The sequence below is a fragment of the Euprymna scolopes genome, chromosome 31, assembly GCF_053919585.1.
Source record: "Euprymna scolopes isolate OS-2025 chromosome 31, ASM5391958v1, whole genome shotgun sequence".
Taxonomy (NCBI): Eukaryota; Metazoa; Mollusca; class Cephalopoda; order Sepiida; family Sepiolidae; genus Euprymna; species Euprymna scolopes.
In genome coordinates this window covers 30,642,792-30,653,595 of record NC_136512.1, presented here as the reverse complement: position 1 = coordinate 30,653,595, position 10,804 = coordinate 30,642,792, and positions in this window count along the sequence as shown.

Below are 10,804 nucleotides of genomic sequence, written 5' to 3'. Positions count from 1 at the left end.
TACAATGCACAAAAAAAAAAAACACAAGAAGATGTAAAGTAGATACATATTAATTCTAAATTTGGTATTATTGTAACAGAGTTGCTATCACTGGCAGCAGCAGTCAAATAACACATATGCAAATGACCGAGCCAGTGCACAATGTGACGTCACTGTAGAGGAAGAGAAGGACAAGAAAAAAGAGAGAAAAAAATGCACAATGTGGCGAAGACTGGAGAAGAAATTGCGTGTCAAGGAAGATGGACATTTGACCCATGGTGCCGAGAGACTTTTATCGACATGGCAGAAGACATAAACTAAGAGACTTTTAAAATGACTTTAAAAAATTTTTTTAACATCTGCTATGTCGTTAAAAGTCTCTCGGCACTATGGGTCGAACGTTCATCTTCCCTGGCACGCAATTTCTTCTCCAGTTTTCGCCACATTGTGCATTTGTTTTCTCTCTCTTTTTTCTTGCCTTCTCTTCCTTTACTGTGACGTCACATTGTGCACTGGCTCGATCATTTGCATATGTGTTATGCGGCTGCTACTGCTGCTCTCAGTGCTGTTACAATAATATCCGTTATTTTGAAAGAACCATGAATAAATGCATTTCATTTCAACTGAAAAAAACTGAATCGGATTTTTTTTTTTTTTTTTACAAAGGTATCACCACTTATCAAGGCCAAGAGGCCACTCAAGGATAAGGGTTAAAGAGTGTACAGTAGACATTGGACAATATAGTAATCATTAGTAATGAAAATTTGGTAAATTTGATAACTTATATAGAACGGCTCATCAAGAACTTATTTACGTTAGACTTGAACACAACCATATTGTAGTCAGCCGGAAAGCAGGAAAACGGAAGACAATTCCACAGGCGTGCAGTTCTAAGAAAGAAGCTTTGTTCATGGAATCTACGTTTAAGTTTAGGCACAGATAAAGAGGGGGGGGAATTATTATATTATATATTATTTCTTTCCCTTTTATTCCTTTGCAACTGATCTCTTCATACAATGTGTGGGTCCCTGTTAACGTATAACAACGGCGTTGCATTATTAGAATATTTTAATTTAGCGTGGATCATAGAAACGATTTATTCATAATATGGATCATATACTTGTTTGTTTACTTTTTGTTACTCGAAACGGATGTTCTTTTATTTGTTTTTTTTATTACATTTTAACCCCAAACAAGGCATGTTGCCACTTTGATGTAGGGGGCTACTATCAGGGACATAAGCTACAGGAGTACTATGTGGGGAGTTGGGCATCAAGATGTCGGTTCACGTTACACTTGAATTTCTGCATGCCATTACAGTTGGGGAAGCAGAAACCCGGAAGGGAATTCCAAAGTCTAGCGGTTCTCGGGAAAGAAACTACTGGACTAGAAGGCTCTCTTACATCTAGGGATCTCAACTGTGAAGGGGTGGGATTTTGCTGCTTGTCAGGTTTGTCGGGTGTATTTACGTCGAGGGGGTACAAGTGCTTGCAGTTCGTCGGAGCATTCACTGTTAAAGTAACTGTAGAACAGGGAGAGGGATGCTACATTTCATCGATGGGACAGAGGCTGAAGCTTAGATGACAGTTCAGACCTATCAGATTGGCGACTCTCTTTTGAACCTTGTCTAGGAGTGAGAGACTAGTAGCAGATGCACCAGCCCAACAATACTCCATACATGGGCGAATGGTGACCTTATAGAGGTACAGGATACTTTCGGGCGTTAGTAGCTTTCTAGCAAGGTAGAGAGAACCTACCTTTTTCGCAGTGGTCCTGGTAATGCTCTCAATGAAATTTTTTCAACTCAATTAGTATGGAATTGTAGTGGAAGCTTACTGCAATAGTTGTTCTAGATATGATAGTGTATATTGCCGATTTGTTATATCAGAGGATGGGCTTGAGGTGCAGTTAGGTTATTGACGAGCCTTAGGAAAAGTGGAGAGAAGAACCCATCGGTGACATCATAGATGTGTAACCTAGCGGAGAGGCATTAATGTAAATGGATGCAAAACAGCGTCACTAGTAACAAAAAAATGGCTATGAAATAGAGAAAGAGAATCATCACAGGAGAGATGTGGATAACATTCGAGATCAAGTGCAAGGCATGAACGATGCTCAAGAAAACGATCACGTGAGGGACATCAAAGCAGTAAAAAGAGAAAAAAAACTTCTATGAAAATATAAATTATAAAATGAATGTGGAATGCGGCATAGTTTCCTATGGAGATCTGCCGTTTTATTAATTTAAATGAGCATTGAGAATGGACATATCTTGAAAAATAAATATATTGTAAACAATATAAACATCTTGGTGGTTGGCCGAAACAATTATATGCTCTGAATGGAAAATAAAAAATGAGTTTTTGGTGAAGTTTTAAGTTTGTTCTCTGCAATAAAAAAAGGTAGTTCATCATATATATATATATATATATATATATATATATATATATATATATATATATATATATATATATATATATATATATATATATATTAAGTAATGTGATTTATAATTTAAAAATTTTAAAAATTTTAAAAATTTAAAAATCAAAATTTAATTAAATTAAAAATCAGTTTCATAAGAAGGAACAACAACAAAGTCAATTATCTGTACGATCGTTTCGGAAATCCGTGCTTTTTATTTGTGGTATACATGAAGTCACGTAGAACAATTATACATAGTTTTTTTGGTAAGCACGGTCTCCTCATCAGCAAATTTAGGAGGATTTCTATTGAATTGAAAAGACACCAAAAATAAACCTAGCATTAAAAGTAAGGCAGATGAATCTGAAAAATTGAAGTAAAAGGTTTGGATTTAAAATTTATAAAAAAATTATAAGAAAATTGGTATAGGTTAGAGATAGAAATGAGTAGAAAAAATATATATTTTTTTTGAATTTACATAATAAATTTGATTTAAAAATATATAGATATAGTTACCTTTTAGTTTTTCTTTTTTTGAAATCAGGAACTGTATTTAAAGTAGTCATTTAGATGTTTGCTATAGCTTTTTATTTTATCGAATGATGAATTTTAAAAGGGCGACGCTCGTGCAGTAAATTGTTTCCGTTAGCGTATTTTGATTTAAAGACGCTACAGTTAATATCTATAGAGAGAGAGTATTTATTTTTCAAGTTTTTAAGGGGAGATAATTGTCATGGCTTTATTTATTATTTGATTTACGAGTCTAAGGGCGGTAATTGGTTTAACTTAATTTATTAAAAAAAAAAAAAAAGAAATCTATTTTTACTAATGAGTAATTTTTAATGATTTAAGGTGGTTTATATTTATTAAATTTAAACCAACGTTTATGATTACATGATAGAAGCTCGTGTCTTGAATTTACTAGTTTGGTTGTGCTTTTTATATCTTCATATTTTAAAATTTTTAGGGTTTCTTTTGTACATAATGTACAAAATTTATCTCCTGGTTTATATGATTTGCAAGTCTCAATTATTTGCCATTTTAAGTTGAAAGAAATATTGCTATTTTTTAGTTGCCAAATATAGTTGGATAGAGTAGTTTGGTTTGATAGAGAGTTATTTTTAAAAGAATGTTTGTGCGTTGAAATTCTATGTTTTATTGGGCCAGATGTGGAACCAATATATATTACCTCTTGATTATTATGATTATTTTCCGTTAGGTCTATTGTTGGATTATAATGTGGTGGGTTGGTTAATAATTGATCGGTAGATTGATTTAAGTTGGTGTTATTATTTAATCTGGTAGTTGAGTTATGGCTGTTGATAGGTTCTTGTATATTTGGAGTTTTTGATACTGTGCAGCTATAGATAACATTTTTAATTTTACATGAGCCTTGTAGGGGACATTTATTTTTTCTTCTACAGTTACAGTCCAATGTATTTTGTATAGTTGCATTTTGTAGTTTATTAATTTTATTATTATTAGAGCTAATTATTTTCTGATGAAGGTTAGGCATAGTAGAGTAAGAGACTTTAATTGTGTTCTTATTGAAAATCTTATTATATCTATGGGGGGCTTTAAAGTTCTTATCTAATATTTTAAAAAATTCTCTAGCTATGTTTGTTTCTAGGTTTTTGGAATACGGGGGGTTGAACCATAGGATCTCCTTGTGTCTATTCTTACGTTTGCGGGTTTTAGTTTGTTGTTTATTTATATTATTATCTAATATTTGTAGTTTGGTTTTATCTTTTTTTGTCTCCTGGTTATTTTTCTTAACTCGTATATGGGAAGACATTGCCATATTATATGTTATTACGCTCTTAATAGGTTTATTTTTAATGCAGTTTATGTTTCTATCACATTAAAATACACTTAGCTCTTTAGACTATTATTCTAATCTCCTTTAAATTATTAGCTCCCTATAACAGGTTGAGTTTATATACGTAATTGTAGATATGTTTCATAAGAAGGACATACAATTATCAACTAAATGCATCCCCATACCCCCATAAAGACACCTTTATAACCAGCTTAATTACAAGTATAAATACATTTATAAGGAACTTGAGATGGAAATCCTACCATTTTGATAATTACCAAAGTGAAACCACAGAACCAATACACCACCAACCTGGAGAAATAAAAGAAACCATCCTCAGACAAGACAATGAAGAAAGAAAAGCAGCGAAATACTACAGACTAAAAACATACAAAAACCCTAAGAGAAACATAGACACTGAAAATTTTGAAAATGACTTAATCAACCTGATTAAAAATATTAAATTTAAGAAAAATAAAAAATATATCACTCCAACACTTAAAAAAATAAATAAATTTTCAAAATCTATTTCTACAAGCCACCAAAATAAACTCATAGTACCGGCAGATAAAACTGGAAATTTCTACACAATGGACTATATACAATATAAAAATCTAATATATAAAGAACTTAATAAAAATTATAAAACTACTAATAAATCAGCACTAAATAAAATAAATAATGATGCAAAAAACATTTTAACTAAACATAAAATAGATAAATACACAGAAATAACGGTACCAGGTACCCCGAGATTTACTTTAAAAGACCACAAACACAGCTTCAATATCAACCCTACTATTAGACTCATTTACCCCTCGAAATCAGATATAGGACTGGTTAGTAAAAACATATTAGATAGAATTATCCCCAAAATTAAATCCATAATAAAATACCCACTATGGCAATCTTCAAACCAAGTAATCGACTGGTTTTCTAATATTCAAAATAAAAATAATATTAAATTTCTTTCTTTTGACATTGAATCATATTACCAATCTATATCACCTATCCTACTTAATAAATCTCTATTAATGGCACGAAAATTAACTAATATAACTCAAGACGAAACTAAACTAATACTTATAGCTAGACAGTCTTTAATAACATTTGATAATAAATATTGGACCAGGAAAAATACCCCTAACCACTTCAACATTTTAATGGGATCGACGGACTCGACTCAGGTCACTGATCTAGTTGGCCTTTTCCTTTTAAATGAAATACATTGTATACTCCATACACAATTCAAACTTGAAGGAGGGCTATATAGAGATGATGCACTTTTCATAACGAATTCTACTAATAAAAATTATAAAAATGCAATTAAAGCTCTACATAAATTATTTAAAAATTATGGACTTAGTATAAAAATCGACCCTAATAAAAAATAAATTTTTTTTAAAATATTAGATAAGAACTTTAAAGCCCCCCATAGATATAATAAGATTTTCAATAAGAACACAATTAAAGTCTCTTACTCTACTATGCCTAACCTTCATCAGAAAATAATTAGCTCTAATAATAATAAAATTAATAAACTACAAAATGCAACTATACAAAATACATCGGACTGTAACTGTAGAAGAAAAAATAAATGTCCCCTACAAGGCTCATGTAAAATTAAAAATGTTATCTATAGCTGCACAGTATCAAAAACTCCAAATATACAAGAACCTATCAACAGCCATAACTCAACTACCAGATTAAATAATAACACCAACTTAAATCAATCTACCGATCAATTATTAACCAACCCGCCACATTATAATCCAACAATAGACCTAACGGAAAATAATCATAATAATCAAGAGGTAATATATATTGGTTCCACATCTGGCCCAATAAAACATAGAATTTCAACGCACAAACATTCTTTTAAAAATAACTCTCTATCAAACCAAACTACTCTATCCAACTATATTTGGCAACTAAAAAATAGCAATATTTCTTTCAACTTAAAATGGCAAATAATTGAGACTTGCAAATCATATAAACCAGGAGATAAATTTTGTACATTATGTACAAAAGAAACCCTAAAAATTTTAAAATATGAAGATATAAAAAGCACAACCAAACTAGTAAATTCAAGACACGAGCTTCTATCATGTAATCATAAACGTTGGTTTAAATTTAATAAATATAAACCACCTTAAATCATTAAAAATTACTCATTAGTAAAAATAGATTTCTTTTTTTTTTTTTTTTTTTTTTTAATAAATTAAGTTAAACCAATTACCGCCCTTAGACTCGTAAATCAAATAATAAATAAAGCCATGACAATTATCTCCCCTTAAAAACTTGAAAAATAAATACTCTCTCTCTATAGATATTAACTGTAGCGTCTTTAAATCAAAATACGCTAACGGAAACAATTTACTGCACGAGCGTCGCCCTTTTAAAATTCATCATTCGATAAAATAAAAAGCTATAGCAAACATCTAAATGACTACTTTAAATACAGTTCCTGATTTCAAAAAAAGAAAAACTAAAAGGTAACTATATCTATATATTTTTAAATCAAATTTATTATGTAAATTCAAAAAAAATATATATTTTTTCTACTCATTTCTATCTCTAACCTATACCAATTTTCTTATAATTTTTTTATAAATTTTAAATCCAAACCTTTTACTTCAATTTTTCAGATTCATCTGCCTTACTTTTAATGCTAGGTTTATTTTTGGTGTCTTTTCAATTCAATAGAAATCCTCCTAAATTTGCTGATGAGGAGACCGTGCTTACCAAAAAAACTATGTATAATTGTTCTACGTGACTTCATGTATACCACAAATAAAAAGCACGGATTTCCGAAACGATCGTACAGATAATTGACTTTGTTGTTGTTCCTTCTTATGAAACTGATTTTTAATTTAATTAAATTTTGATTTTTAAATTTTTAAAATTTTTAAAATTTTTAAATTATAAATCACATTACTTAATATTGAATTAGCTCTAGGACATTTAACTATCGAGCTTATTATATATCTAAATTACAACGAGCATTTCCTGTATTTTAATTAAACTAGTAATTTCACTATCACATTAAAATACACTTAGCTCTTTAGACTATTATTCTAATCTCCTTTAAATTATATATATATATATATATATATATATATATATATATATATATGTCAGTGTGTCAGGTCATGTCATATGCTACTGGTACCATGTAACCCAGTACTACCTGCCTCATGATCGGGTCACCGGCGACTAAATTGGTTCCCCCACCAGACTTATTTGGCTAGGAGAGTGGCTAGTCTCCCTGAAGGATTAAAAACAAGACCTTCCAAAGGGCGAATGAACCCTTTTTCAGGGTCAACGGCCAACTAGCACCATGTGTGTTTGTGTGTATGTATATATGTGCTAGGGTGGAGAGGGCTCCCGCAAGCCGTGGTGAAGGCAGCCTTTCTAGGAGAAGCAAATCTCTGATTTAAAAAACCATAAAGTGGGAGACCAGTACCCGAATTAAGCTAGTCTGCAGTTTAACTTGTTGCTGGCTATCTTGCGCTTGCTTGTTGCTGGATCTCAACATTTTGAACTGAGAGAGACTTAGCTGTCGTACAAAGCTAAGGCTCTGTAACATCATTTGTGTATAGATACTCCCTCAGGCATTTGTCTATTAAAATGGTCCTGTGGCAATGAAAGTCATTTTTGGGCTCATGGACTTTAAGTGTCTGAAGGAGTGGCACTCGTCTGAGAAGACGTTGCAATCATCATATATATAGACGTACATTGGATCAAACATTTTTCGATGTCATCTATAAATATAAAAGGCAAAATGGACACGCAAGTTTTTGTATGTCCAACAAAGGCTTTTTTCGTTGGGTTTCTTGGGGGGGGGTACTATCACTTAGAACTGTTTATATTCCCCCTAGATAATAATATCTAGGATTTGTGAAGGCACGCCATGTCTAGATTTATTTACGTTGACTTTTACGCAATTCTAGCTATTTCAGCCCCTCTCGTGTTGATTCGGCTTTTTCGTATAAAAGCGAAACTGATGTGAAAAAACTACGGGCCGGAAGCGTCCAGAAAGCAATGGATGCTTGGTCAATGTTGGTGAAAACCGTCATATCAGACAATTGCTTTCATTTGGACACTCCCCTATTAAAGGGGGATGTGGTTTTCCCCAACACGTTGGGGAAATAAAACCAGACAAAGTTGGGTAAAAAAAAAAACCAAAAGAACTAACCCACAGTTAAAATTAAGTGCGGAATTCAATTTCCTTTGACCTAATTAAATTCGCCGTGCACTTGTCATTTATAGACATTAAATTGAAATTGATTTCAGTTACCTTCCTTTCGTGAGCGAGCAGTAACTTATCAAGTTTTTCGCCTCAACATTCTGGGTTCGATCCTACTTACCTAACAAAGCTTTTTAAATTTTTTTCTTATTTTACTTTTTCTTCTTTTTACATCATGTTCGCTGTTCTTTTTTGTTTTTCCGATTTTTTAAAAGAAGTTTAACACAGGGTTTGGATCTAACCCTCCCTCCCCCAACACACACACACTTACAAAACTTTTTTCGCTGTTTTCCTTTTTTGTTTTTGTTTGCTTTTTAATATTTGTTTTCGAGCCTACCTTTCTACCAAAACTTTTTTTCTCTTTTGATCTCCCCCCCCAACACACACACCTATAAACATGCTGACAACGCTGGATACGTCCGCTAGTCTACAATATAAATCTCACCTGTCTGTTTAAATGTTTGTACGTATGCCTGCTTAAAACTTTTGACAGTGGTGAAGGATTTTCACGATATTGGTATCATTTCAAAGCCCGACATCTCGGACGACAAATATGGAAAAATTGGCTAAAAACATTAATTCCTTCACCCTCTTTTGAACCTTGTCTAGGAGTGAGAGACTAGTAGCAGATGCACCAGCCCAACAATACTCCATACATGGGCGAATGGTGACCTTATAGAGGTACAGGATACTTTCGGGCGTTAGTAGCTTTCTAGCACGGTAGAGAGAACCTACCTTTTTCGCAGTGGTCCTGGTAATGCTCTCAATGAAATTTTTTCAACTCAATTAGTATGGGATTGTAGTGGAAGCTTACTGCAATAGTTGTTCTAGATATGATAGTGTATATTGCCGATTTGTTATATCAGAGGATGGGCTTGAGGTGCAGTTAGGTTATTGACGAGCCTTAGGAAAAGTGGAGAGAAGAACCCATCGGTGACATCATAGATGTGTAACCTAGCGGAGAGGCATTAATGTAAATGGATGCAAAACAGCGTCACTAGTAACGAAAAAATGGCTATGAAATAGAGAAAGAGAATCATCACAGGAGAGATGTGGATAACATTCGAGATCAAGTGCAAGGCATGAACGATGCTCAAGAAAACGATCACGTGAGGGACATCAAAGCAGTAAAAAGAGAAAAAAAACTTCTATGAAAATATAAATTATAAAATGAATGTGGAATGCAGCATAGTTTCCTATGGAGATCTGCCGTTTTATTTATTTAAATGAGCATTGAGAATGGACATATCTTGAAAAATAAATATATTGTAAACAATATAAACATCTTGGTGGTTGGCCGAAACAATTATATGCTCTGAATGGAAAATAAAAAATGAGTTTTTGGTGAAGTTTTAAGTTTGTTCTCTGCAATAAAAAAAGGTAGTTCATCATATATATATATATATATATATATATATATATATATATATATATATATATATGTCAGTGTGTCAGGTCATGTCATATGCTACTGGTACCATGTAACCCAGTACTACCTGCCTCATGATCGGGTCACCGGCGACTAAATTGGTTCCCCCACCAGACTTATTTGGCTAGGAGGGTGGCTAGTCTCCCTGAAGGATTAAAAACAAGACCTTCCAAAGGGCGAATGAACCCTTTTTCAGGGTCAACGGCCAACTAGCACCATGTGTGTTTGTGTGTATGTATATATGTGCTAGGGTGGAGAGGGCTCCCGCAAGCCGTGGTGAAGGCAGCCTTTCTAGGAGAAGCAAATCTCTGATTTAAAAAACCATAAAGTGGGAGACCAGTACCCGCATTAAGCTAGTCTGCAGTTTAACTTGTTGCTGGCTATCTTGCGCTTGCTTGTTGCTGGATCTCAACATTTTGAACTGAGAGAGACTTAGCTGTCGTACAAAGCTAAGGCTCTGTAACATCATTTGTGTATAGATACTCCCTCAGGCATTTGTCTATTAAAATGGTCCTGTGGCAATGAAATTCATTTTTGGGCTCATGGACTTTAAGTGTCTGAAGGAGTGGCACTCGTCTGAGAAGACGTTGCAATCATCATATATATAGACGTACATTGGATCAAACATTTTTCGATGTCATCTATAAATATAAAAGGCAAAATGGACACGCAAGTTTTTGTATGTCCAACAAAGGCTTTTTTCGTTGGGTTTCTTGGGGGGGGGGTACTATCACTTAGAACTGTTTATATTCCCCCTAGATAATAATATCTAGGATTTGTGAAGGCACGCCATGTCTAGATTTATTTACGTTGACTTTTACGCAATTCTAGCTATTTCAGCCCCTCTCGTGTTGATTCAGCTTTTTCGTATAAAAGCGAAACTGATGTGAAAAAACTACGGGCC